The 11,652-nt window shown below is 46.7% G+C and overlaps 1 long non-coding RNA gene across 1 annotated transcript in view; it reads left to right on the top strand.

Annotated features, from left to right (window-relative positions):
• Positions 1–6,522: 6,522 nt before the first annotated feature.
• The window catches only part of LOC122564671, a 10,492-nt gene continuing 5,362 nt past the window's right edge, over positions 6,523–11,652 (top strand). The window contains exons 1-2 of the long non-coding RNA XR_006315964.1: positions 6,523–6,622; positions 10,727–10,733. This is a non-coding gene — a long non-coding RNA (uncharacterized LOC122564671). The remainder of the gene's footprint in view (positions 6,623–10,726; positions 10,734–11,652) is intronic.

The raw sequence follows: 11,652 nt of genomic DNA, 5'->3' as shown, positions 1-11,652 counted from the left end.
GTATTACAGAAACACAGCTGAGGGAGCAACAGGACCAGCAGCTCAATGTTCCGGAGACAGATGCTACAGGAAGGATAGAACAGGAGGCAAAACAGGAGGAGAGCTGGTGGTTTTGATTGGGGGAAACATCCCAGCAGTACCTAGAGGGAATATTCATGCAGGATCGCCCAGTTAAGCGATATTAGTGGAACTGAGAAATAAAAATTGGCTATTAGTTTTCTACGGTCGGACTACAGCGATAGGCAATGGGAGATGAAGGAGCAAATATGTCAGGAGATTTCAGATATCTCTTAGAATAGTAGGGTTTTAATGATAGGGGATCTTAACCGTTCCAAACCTGGACTGGGATTGCTACTAAGTTAACCATTTGGATGGAAGGAATTTGTTAAGTGTGTTCTGAAAACTCCCAGTCATTATGTCAGTGGCCCAACTGGAGAATGGGGCTAAACCTGACCTCCCCTTGGGAAACAAGGTAGGGAACGGGACTGAGGTGTTAGTGGGGGAGCACTTTGGAATGTTACCACAATTGTCTTCGTTTGAAAATAGCGATGGAAAAGGACAGGCCTGGTCTACAAGTTAAAGTTATTCAATGGAGCAAGATAGTATTAGACATGATTTTTTAAAGTAGATCTGGGGAGGCTATTTGCAGATAAAGGGAAGTCTGGCAAGTAGGAATATTTTAAAACCGAGATAAAAGGAGCCTTCAGCGCCAACGTGTTCCTGTTAGTGTGCAGCTCAATACTGACTGAATTAGGAAACATTGGCTGAGTTTCGAGGTTGTGGTCAAGATAAAATGGGTCACATGTCAGATATAACTGGCTGACTCTAGGGAATCCCTTCAGGAGCATCGGGGCTGTAGAAATACACTTAGGATGGAAATCAGGAATGTAAAAAGGGGACACGAGATAGCTTTGGCAGAGAAAGTTAAGGAGAATCCAAAGAGACTCTACAAGTGTATTAAGAACAAAAGAAGAGCTAGGGACAAAACCGGTATCCTTAATGATCAATGAAACCAACAATGTGTGAAACTATAAGATCCAACACAAATATCTCACTTTGGAACTTACTGTGGATAAAGACTGGGGCGTTCAGGGAACTAAACAGTGTTTGGCCTGACCACTATTGGAATACTGTGTGCAATTCTGGTCTCAATACCATCGGAAGGATGTTGTGGAACATGCAAGGGTTCAGAAGAAATGACCAAGGATGCTGCCAGGGTTGGAGGGTTTGCGCTTCAGGGAAAAGCCTGAATAGGCTGGGGCTGTTTTCACTTGAACATGGGAAGCTAAGGAGTTAACCGATAAAAGGTATTTAAAATCATGACGGCCATCGACATGGTCAATAGCCAAGGTCATTTCCCCAGGCGAGGAAAACTTTTCAAAGGGATCTAAATGACAACTGGCTCCCGCAGAGTGGATGGAATAAGCTGCCAGAGCAAATAGTGGAGGCTGATAGAAATGCATTTAAAAGGCATGTGGATGGGTGTATGAATAGCAAAGGTTTAGAGGGATATTAGCAAAATTGTGGCAAATGCGACTAGAAACGCCATGCAGGAGTTGGTCCGAAGGGCCTGTTTCTGTGTTGTACATCTCTATGACTCAATGTCTTGAAATGGGTCCATATTATAAAAAAGGAGGTGCTGGAGGTTTTTAAACACAAAGGTAGATAAATCCCCAGGACCTGATCAAATGTATCTCAAGACATTGTGGGAAGCTGGTGAAGAAATTGTAGGGCCCCTAGCAGAGATATTTGTACCATAGAGAGCTATGTGTGATAGGCAGGTAGAGTGGCATTGTGGACAGTAAAGAAGGTTTTCTGAGATTACAAAGTGATCCTGATGAAATGTGTGAATGGCTGAAAAACTGTAGTTGGAGTTCAATCTGAATAAATGCGAGGTAATGCATTTGGTACAACAAACACGGGCAGGACTTATACAATTATTGGCAAGACCTTCGGTAGTGTTGTAGAACAGAGGGACCTCAGGGTTCAGCTACATAATTCTTTGAAGTTTGCAACATGGAGAGACAGGATAGTTTAAAAAAAGGTGCTTGCCTCACTTGCTTTCATTGCTCAGTCTTTTGGATATAGGAGTTGGAAGTCATATTGAGATTATACAGGCCATTGGTGAGTCCTCTTCTGGAATACTGTGTCCAGTTCTTGTCGACCAGTTATAGGAAGGATATTATTAAGCTGGAAAGGATTGGGAGGAGATTTACTGGGATGTGGCTGGGTACGAAAGGCTTCAGTATAAAGAAAGGCTGAATACGTTGGTATTTTTCACTGAAACCTGAATGTTGACAGATGACCTCATAGAAGTTTATAACATCATGAGGAGGATAGATAGAGTTAATGGGAGTTCTCTTTTCCCTTGGACAGGGGAGTTTCAAGACAAGGCACTACATTTTTAAGTTTATAGGAGAGACATATTAAAAAAAGACATGAGAGGCACATTGTTACACAGACGGTGAGTTGTATGTGAAATGAACTTCCCAAGGAAGGGGTGAACATGGGGACAATTACAATATTCAAAAGACATTTGGATTAGTACAGGAATAGGAAAGGTTTGAAGTGATATGATCCAGGAATAGGCAGGTGGGATAAGATCCGTTTTAGAGTATGGTTAGCGTTAACCGAACAGTGCGGTATGACTCTGACTATGATTATAATGTTGTGTCATCAATTAAGAAAGGCTGCAAGAGAAAGCCAGAGAACTACAGACTGATGAGCGAGACACCATGGTGGGTCAGTTGTTGGAGGTCATTCTGAAAGGTAGGCCTTACATGCATTTGGAAAGATAAGGCCTGTTTACGGACACAGACTGATGAGCGAGACATCATGGTGGGTCAGTTGTTGGAGGTCATTCTGAAAGGTCGGCCTTACATGCATTTGGAAAGATAAGGCCTGATTACGGACAGCCAGCATGGCTTTGTGCATAGGAAAAGATCTCTCACAAACTTGACTGGAGTTTGCTCAAGATGTGACCAAAAAGATAGACGAAGGCAGAGCAACAGACGTTGTTTCGGGCTTCCGTAAACCCTTGTTCAGGATGTAGCATGATTCATTGGTTAGTAAGGGTAGATCACAAGGGAGCAGTGAGAGCTAGCCAACTGGATACAAAATGGGATGACAGTGGGAGACAGAGGGTGGTGGGAGAGGGATGTTGATCAGACTGGAGGCCTCTGACCAGCAGTGTGCTGAAAGGATTGGTGCTGGGACCACTGTTGTGCACCACTTACATAAACAATCTGGGTGGAAATATAGGAGTCCCTGTTAGTATGTTTGTAGATACCAAGATTAGTGGAAGAGTGGGCAGGGAATATAGATATCGAAGGGGATGTTAATCAACTGGGCCAAGGAATGAAAGATGGAATTTAATTCAGGTGTTGGATTTAGTTAAGACAAACCAGGGAGGACTAACACGGGTAATGGTTGGGCTCTGGACAGTGCTGTAGAAAAGAGAGAGACCAAGGGGTGCAGTTACATTGTTCCTTGGACTGGCATCACAGGGCGACAGGGTATTGAAAGCAGCAATTGGCACACTTGTCTTCATTGGTCAGAGCATTGAGTACATGAGTTGGAGATGTTGGTAACACTGTCGTCAATATTTCTCCTGGGCAGAGGAGGCCACGGGGTGACCTTATAAAGGTTTATGAAACCATGTAGGGTCTAAGTAAGGTGAATTGCCAAGGGTAGGTGAGTCTAAAGCTAGAGGCATAAACGTGAGGTGAGAGAGCACGGATTTAAAGAGGAAGCTGGGGGGCAATATTATCCACAGAGGATGGTGCATAGACAGAATGGACTGCCAGAGGAAATGGCAAAACAAGTCCAATTACAATATGGAAAAGACACTTGGGCAGGTACATGGAGAGGAGAAGATTTGAAGGGATATAGGCCAAAAATAGGCAAACACAACTCATTCCATTTAGGGAGCCTTGGCCGAAGAGTCATGCCGCACAGAAACAGATCCTATGTCTCCAGTTATTGGAGGAGGAGACTATCGAGACAAGGCATGTTGTAGACACTGAACCAAGGTACAGCGATAAGGATGGTCATCGGGACTGGAGGTTTCAAATATGTGAAATAATTGGTGAGAGGGGAGGAGATGACAGAGATAGGAACTGTTATAGGAGTTAGAATGATTGAAGACACTGGTACTCAATACAAGCCATAGATACAGTGTTAGAGAGGAAATAGGGAACAGAAAGATCTCAGGCCTCTCGTGGGAGGCCTGCTTTCCCCTCAGTTTTTCTGATGCTCCCTAAGAAAGCACAGGCCTGGACTGATAACTGGGAACTCCCGATGCTATCTCATTACAACAAAACTTGCAGCAGGCGTGGTGATTGAGCCTGGGTGTGTCTGTACTGTGCTTCCCCCTCCAGCACTTTCTCTATGTCATGTCTTGTTAGCTGATGTTTGGATCTCCCTTTTTACTTTCTGCTCTGTGCACTGGAATGATTAACCTGGCAGCAGGATTTATTGAAGACTCCCGACCTCCCTGACTTTGTCTTTCTGGCTGACCAAACATCGTCCCAACCAGCAGTGGCAAGTTTATGGAGTAAGAAACTCCATGAGTACTTGTAGAAGACACAGAAATAGACAGAATGGGAAATTAGACTAATGCTTTGAGGGTTACACATATAGAATGGCACTGAGCCCACAGCGATCTGGGAATTCCCAGTCTACATTCCTGACCTGTGCTGCCTCATCGCTCTGGAGTGGAGAATTCTGTTGGCTCATGATCTGTATTAGCTTCAAAAGTGAGAGACGCTGACAGAGGCAGCAATTAGACCCACACAGTGAGGGATACCACATGGAGAGGTACTGAGTCACATCACCAGAGTGCCGGGTCAAACAATTGTGCAGGAAGAAAGGGTTTTGATTCACGTTGCACTGGGATATACAAACTGTGAGCAGGCGAAGTGATGGCCTAGTGGCATTATTGTGTGACAATTTATCCAGAAACTCAGCAAGTGTTCTCTGGACACAGGTTCAAATCCCACCATTGCAAATGATTGAATGTGAAGTAAATGCTTCAAAAACGATGTAATTAAACACCTGTAAATGAGTATTAAACAATTGCTGATGTTAAGAAAAATCCATCGGGTGCATACCTGTCTTTAGTGAAGTAATCTAAGATGGGACTGGGATATCACAGGTATTACAGAAACACAGCTGAGGGAGGGACAGGACAGGCAGCTCAATGTTCCAGGGGACAGATGCTGCAGGAAGGACAGAAGGGGAGCTGAGAGAGGAGGAGAGCTGCTGGTTCTGATTGGGTGAACCATCCCAGCAGGACTGAGAGAGGATATTCCTGCGGGACCGCCCAGTGACGCTGTGCCCGTGGCATTAATCAGGAACAATGGGTCTTCCCTTTCCTCTGATTGTTCTACAGACCCCGATAGCCCCGCCCTCCTGCACCTTGACCTTCTCAAGATGGCGGCCCTGATGCCCGCGCTCCCTCTTCCCTCAAACAAATGGCGGCCGTGAACCTGGGCCACTTTTCTGATCAGAGACCGCCGCCTCCTTACCCGGGCCTGGAGGATCTTTTTCGAGTTATTTTTAACCTGTATCCGGGACTTGTGAATTCACTCCGCACGTTTCTCCCAGCGAGGCTCCCACACACCGGCTCTTCGCCGCTCTCTGAAGCCGATCGCAGCCACTGCCGGAAAAAGTAGCTCCATGTCTCTCTAATCAATGTGACACTGCGCATGCTCCACATAGAAACCAAACTGCGCGTGCGTCTGAGATTATCGGTGAGTTTATAGAGAATTTTCATATCTGCACAGGATCATGGGAGAAATATTAGTCATTAACAATTGCTCTGTCGAGTTACAGTCATTGTTCGGTCCAACTTAATCATAGTAGCCAGGTATGTAAATTACCAATCGTTCTGGGAGTTTGAAAGTAAGTTTCTTACTCGAGTCGTGTAAACCGACCTGTGTATTATTCACTGAGAGAAAGTGAGGGCTGTAGATGCTGGAGATCAGAGCTGAAAATGTGTTGCTTGAAAAGCGCAGCAGGTCAGGCAGCATCCAAGGAACAGGAGAGTCGACGTTTCGGGCATAAGCTGAAGAAGAGCTTATGTCCGAAACTTCGATTCTCCTGTTCCTTGGATGCTGCCTGACCTGCTGCGCTTTTCCAGCAACACATTTTCAGCTGTGAATTATTCACGCCGACCTGTGAATTATTCTCAGCTCGTCCCCCGACACTATTGTAAAATCACCCATGTGTTTATCTAAGAATTGTTTAAATCTCCCTAATGTACGTTATCAGATTTACATCTCAACTATTTCTTAAAAATCTCACATTGATTCATGGGAGAGGTTTCATGCTCCACTATGTAGTGAGAATGATCAATCCTGCAAAATAGTTGGCTTTCTGACCAATTCTGAAGCGGTCACTCCCCGAGAATGCTTTGGCCCTGCTCCTCACTCACTCTGGTTCGATGACCGGCCGCTGCTCGGTCCTCCTGTTCCGTCCCTTCCTCCGAATTGTAGAGTTGATTCAGGCGTGACGCAGCAGGCTAAGGGACAAGGGAAGTTAGAGTTGATGCCTTGTGATGTGGTGAAAATATCCCGAATCTTGGATCGAGAGGCCTGAGTTCATTTCACAGCTTGTGCAGGTGTGTGTAATAACAACTTTATTAAGAAAAAACAAGGGAAGGCAGGAACAGAATAAAAACAATAGAACATACAAACAATGTGGTGGGGCTCTCAATGCTCTGGTGATTTTAGTCTTTACCATGTGTTTCTGGGCCCCAGTGTATCCCAGCACAGACTGTGCCACTCCTCCTTGTGCACAACCAGATACCACGATTGTGAGGCAAAGTGATGTGGTGGGGTACAGATTCTGGATCAGTGATGCTGTAAGAGCAGAGCAGTTCAGGCAGCATCGGAAGCAAGTAAAATCGACGTTTTGGGCAAAAGCCCTTCATCAGGAATAAAGGCAGAGAGCCTGAAGCGTGGAGAGATAAGCTGTAGGAGGGTGGGGGTGGGGAGAAAGTAGCATAGAGTACAATAGGTGAGTGGGAGAGGGGATGAAGGTGATAGGTCAGAGGCCGGAGTAGGGTGGAGTGGATAGGTGGAAAAGAAGATAGGCAGGTAGGATAAGTCAGGTCAAGTCACGGGGACAGTGCTGAGCTGGAAGTGAGGTGGGGGAAGGAGAAATGAGGAAATTGTTGAAGTCCACATTGAAGTGTTGTGAGGCGGAAGATGAGGCGTTCTTCCTCCAAGCATCTGGTGGTGAGGGAGCAGCGGTGAAGGAGGCCCAGGACCTCCATGTCCTTGGAAGAGTGGGAGGGAGAGTTTAAATCTTGGGCCACAGGGCGGTGGGGTTGTTTTGGTGCGGGTGTCCTGGAGATGTTCCCTAAAGCGCTCTGCAAGGAGGCGTCCAGTCTGCCCAATATAGAGGAGACCGCATCGGGAGCAATGGATACCATAAATGATATTAGTGGATGTGCAGGTAAAACTTTGATGGATGTGCAAGGCTCATTTAGGGCCTTGGATAGAGGTGAGGGAGGAGGTGTGGGCGCAGGTTTTGCAATTTCTACGTTGGCAGTGGAAGGTGCCAGGTTGGAAGGGTGGGTTGTAGGGGTGCATGGACCTGACCAGGTAGTCACAGAGGGAACGGTCTTTGCGGAAGCCGGAAAGGGGTGTGGAGAGAAATATATCCCTGGTGGTGGTGTCTTTTTGGAGGTGGTGGAAATGTCGGCAGATGATTTGGTTTATGCGAAGGTTGCAGGTGTGGAAGGTGAGCACCAGGGGCGTTCTGTCCTTGTTACGATTGGAGGGGTGGGGTCTGAGGGTGGAGGTGCGGGATGTGGACGAGATGCGTTGGAGGGATCTCTAACCACGTAGGAAGGGAAATTGCGGTCTCTAAAGAAGGTGTGTTCTGTGGTGGAACTGATCCTCCTGGGATCAGATACCACAGAGGCAGAGGAATTGGGAATACGAGATGGCATTTTTACAAGAGGTAGAGTGGGAAGAGGTGTAATCCAGGTAGCTGTGGGAGTTGGTGGGTTTGTAAAACATGTCAATGTCAAGTCGGTCGTCATTAATGGAGATGGAGAGGTCCAGGAAGTGGAGGGAGGTATTAGAGATGGTCCAGGTAAATTTAAGGTCAGGGTGAAATGTGTTGGTGAAGTTGATGAATTGCTCAACATCCTCGCGGGAGCATGAGGTGGCGCCAATGCAGTCATCAATATAGCAGAAAAGAGGTGGGGAGTGGTGCCGGTGTAATTACGGAAGATCGACTGTTCTACATAGCCAACAAAGAGACAGGCATAGCTGGGGCCCATACGTGTTCCCACGACTGCCCCTTTGGTCTGGAGGAAGTGGGAGGATTCGAAGGAGAAATTGTTAAGGGTGAGGACCAGTTCGGTGAAACAAATGAGAGTCTCGGTGGAAGGGGATTGTTGGGGATGTCGGGAGAGGAAAAAACGGAGGGCTTGGAGGCCCTGGTCATGGCGGATGGAGGTGTAGAGGGATTGGATATCCATGGTGAAGATGAGGCGTTGGGGGCCGGGGAAACGGAAGTCTTAGAGGAGATGGAAAGCGTGGGTTTTGCCTCGAATGTATGTGGGGATTTCCTGGACCAGGGGGATAAGACAGTGTCGAGGTAGGTAGAGATGAGTTCAGTGGGGCAGGAGCATGCTGAGACAATGGGTCGGCCAGGGTGGTCAGGCTTGTGGACCTTGGGAAGGAGGTAGAACCGGGCAGTGCTGGGTTCCCGGACTATGAGGTTGGAAGCTGTGGGTGGGAGATCTCCTGAGGTTATGTGGTTCTGTATGGGTTGGGAGATGATGGTTTGGTGATGGGGGGTGGGGTCATGTTCGAGGGGGCGGTAGGAAGAGGTGTCATCGAGTTGGCATTTGGCTTCAGCGGTGTAGAGGTCAGTACGCCTGACTACCACTGTGCCCCCTTTATCTGCTGGCTTGATGTTGAGGTTGGGATTGGAGCAGAGGGATTGGAGGGCTGCGCGTTGTGAGGGTGAGAGGTTTGAGTGTGGGAGGGGGGTAGACAGGTTGAGGCGGTTAATGTCCCGGCGGCAGTTGGAAATGAAGAGGTCGAGGGCAGGTAATAGACCAGCGCGGGGTGTCCAGGTGGATGCAGTGTGTTGGAGGTGGGCGAAGGGGTCCTCGGAAGGTGGGCCGGAGTCCTGATTGTGAAAGCAAGCTCGGAGTCGGCGGAAGAAGTGTTCGACGTCACGGTGTGCATTAAATTCATTCATGCATGGACAGAGGGGGATGAAGGTGAGGCCTTTGCTGAGAACTGATTGTTCGCCCTCAGTGAGGGGAAGGTCTGGAGGGATGGTGAAAACTCGGCAGGGCTAGGAGCTGGGATCTGGTGAGGGTGTGGAGCTGGGATTGGGGGCGGAGCCTGTAACTGGAGTGGGGGGAATGGTGGTGGAGTCATGATCAGGGTTCCACCCCTATTCCCCCAAGCCGACGTCATCATCCTAGGAAAAATACTTCTACTGTCTACCTTTCTAATCCTCTGATCATCTTGTATGCCTCTATCAAATCCCCTCTAGCCTTATTCTTGCCAATGAGAAGAGTTTCAAGTCCCTCAGCCTTTCCTCACAAGACCTTCTCTCCAGACCAGGCAACGTTCTGGTACATCTCCTCTGCACCTTTTCCAATGTTTCCAGATCCTTCCGGAAATATGGACATCAGAACTGAACACAATATTCCAAGTGTGGCTGCACCAGCGTTTTGTACAGTTGCAGTATGGTATTTCAACTTCGGAACTCAATCCCTCCACGAATAAAACCTAACACACCATTTGCCTTCTTAACAGCACTATCAACCTGGGTGGCAACTTTCAGGGATCTATGTACATGGACTCAAAGATCCCTCTGCACACCACACTACCAAGAATTTTTCCGTTGAGCCAGTATTCAGCCTTCCTGATATTCTTCTCAAAGTGCATCACCTCACATTTAGTTGCATTGAACTCTGTTTGCCATCTCTCAACTCAATTCTGCAGTTTAGATTAGATTAGATTACATTACATTACAGTGTGGAAACAGGCCCTTCGGCCCAACAAGTCCACACCGACCCGCCGAAGCGCAACCCACCCATACCCCTCCATTTACCCCTTACCTAACAATACGGGCAATTTAGCATGGCCAATTCACCTGACCTGCACATCTTTGGACTGTGGGAGGAAACCGGAGCACACGGAGGAAACCCACGTAGACACGGGGAGAACGTGCAAACTCCACACAGTCGCCTGAGGCAGGAATTGAACCCGGGGTGTGGAACCTTGTCAAAGGCCCTACCTTTTGTCCATGTATACCATGTTCTCAAAAAACTCAATGAGGTTTGCGAGATATGACCTGCCCTTGACAAAACCAAGTTGACTATCTAAAATCAAATTGATGTTTGCCAGATGATTATAAATCTTATGTCTCATAATCCTTTCCTAAACCTTTCCTACAATAGAAGTAAGGCTCACTGGTCTATAATTACCTGGGTCATCTCTACTGCCCTTCTTAAACAAGGGCACAACATTTGCAATCTTCCAGTACTCTGCTACCCAAGTCCCCTTGCAACCTGTAACATTCTTCCACACTGTCCACCATTTCACTGACTTTCGTGTCGTCTGTAAATTTCATAATCTATTCACCTATACCTGCAGTGGTCCCAAAACAGATTCTGGTGGCACATGAGTAGTAACTGGACTCCAGGCTGAATATTTTCCATCAACCCGCTGCCTTCTTTCAGAAAGCAAGTTTCTAATCCAAACTGCTAAATCACCCTCAATTCTATGCCTCTGCATTTTCTCCAACAGCCTACCATGTGGAACCTTGTCAAAGGTTTTACTTTTATCCATGTATACCACGTCAAATGCCCTACCCTCATCTACAAGCTTGGTGACCTTCTCAAAAAACTCAATGAGGTTTGCAAGACATGACCTGCCCTTGACAAAACCAAGTTGACTATATGAAATCAAATTGATGTTTGCCAGATGATTATAAATCTTATCTCTCATAATCCTTTCCTAAACCTTTCCTACAACAGAAGTAAGGCTCACTGGTCTATAATTACCTGGGTCATCTGTACTGCCCTTCTTGAACAAGGGCACAACATTTGCAATCTTCCAGTACTCTGCTACCAAATCTGCAGACAATGACAACTCCAATATCCAAGCCAAAAGCTATGCTACCTTCTCCCTACCGTCCCAGAGAATCCTCGGATAAATCCCATCCAGCCCAGGGCTCTAGTCTATTTTCACTCCTTCCAGCATTGATAACACCTGCTCGTAACTAACCTTGATAATTTCTAGTCCAATATCTCATACCTCATTCTGCTCCTCTACAATATTCTCCTTTTCCTGAGTGAAAAACGATGAGAAATGTTCATTAGCATCTCTCCAATCTCCACAGGGTCAACACTCATCTTCCCATTCTGTCTGTGATTGGCCCTATTCCTACCCTAATCATCTTTTTATTCCTCACATACCTTCAAAAAGCTTTTGGGTTCTCCTTTATTCTGTTTGTTAAAGACTGCTCGTGTCCTCTCTTTGCTCTTCTTAAGGCTCTCTTTAAATCCTTCTTAGCTGATCTGTAATTCTCCATTGCCTCATCTGAACCATCTTGCCTCATCAACACCTAAGCCTCCTTCTTCTTCGTAACAAGAGATGCAGTTTC

The sequence above is a fragment of the Chiloscyllium plagiosum genome, chromosome 30 (assembly GCF_004010195.1).
Source record: "Chiloscyllium plagiosum isolate BGI_BamShark_2017 chromosome 30, ASM401019v2, whole genome shotgun sequence".
Taxonomy (NCBI): domain Eukaryota; kingdom Metazoa; phylum Chordata; class Chondrichthyes; order Orectolobiformes; family Hemiscylliidae; genus Chiloscyllium; species Chiloscyllium plagiosum.
This window is presented reverse-complemented; position numbering and strand designations above follow the sequence as displayed.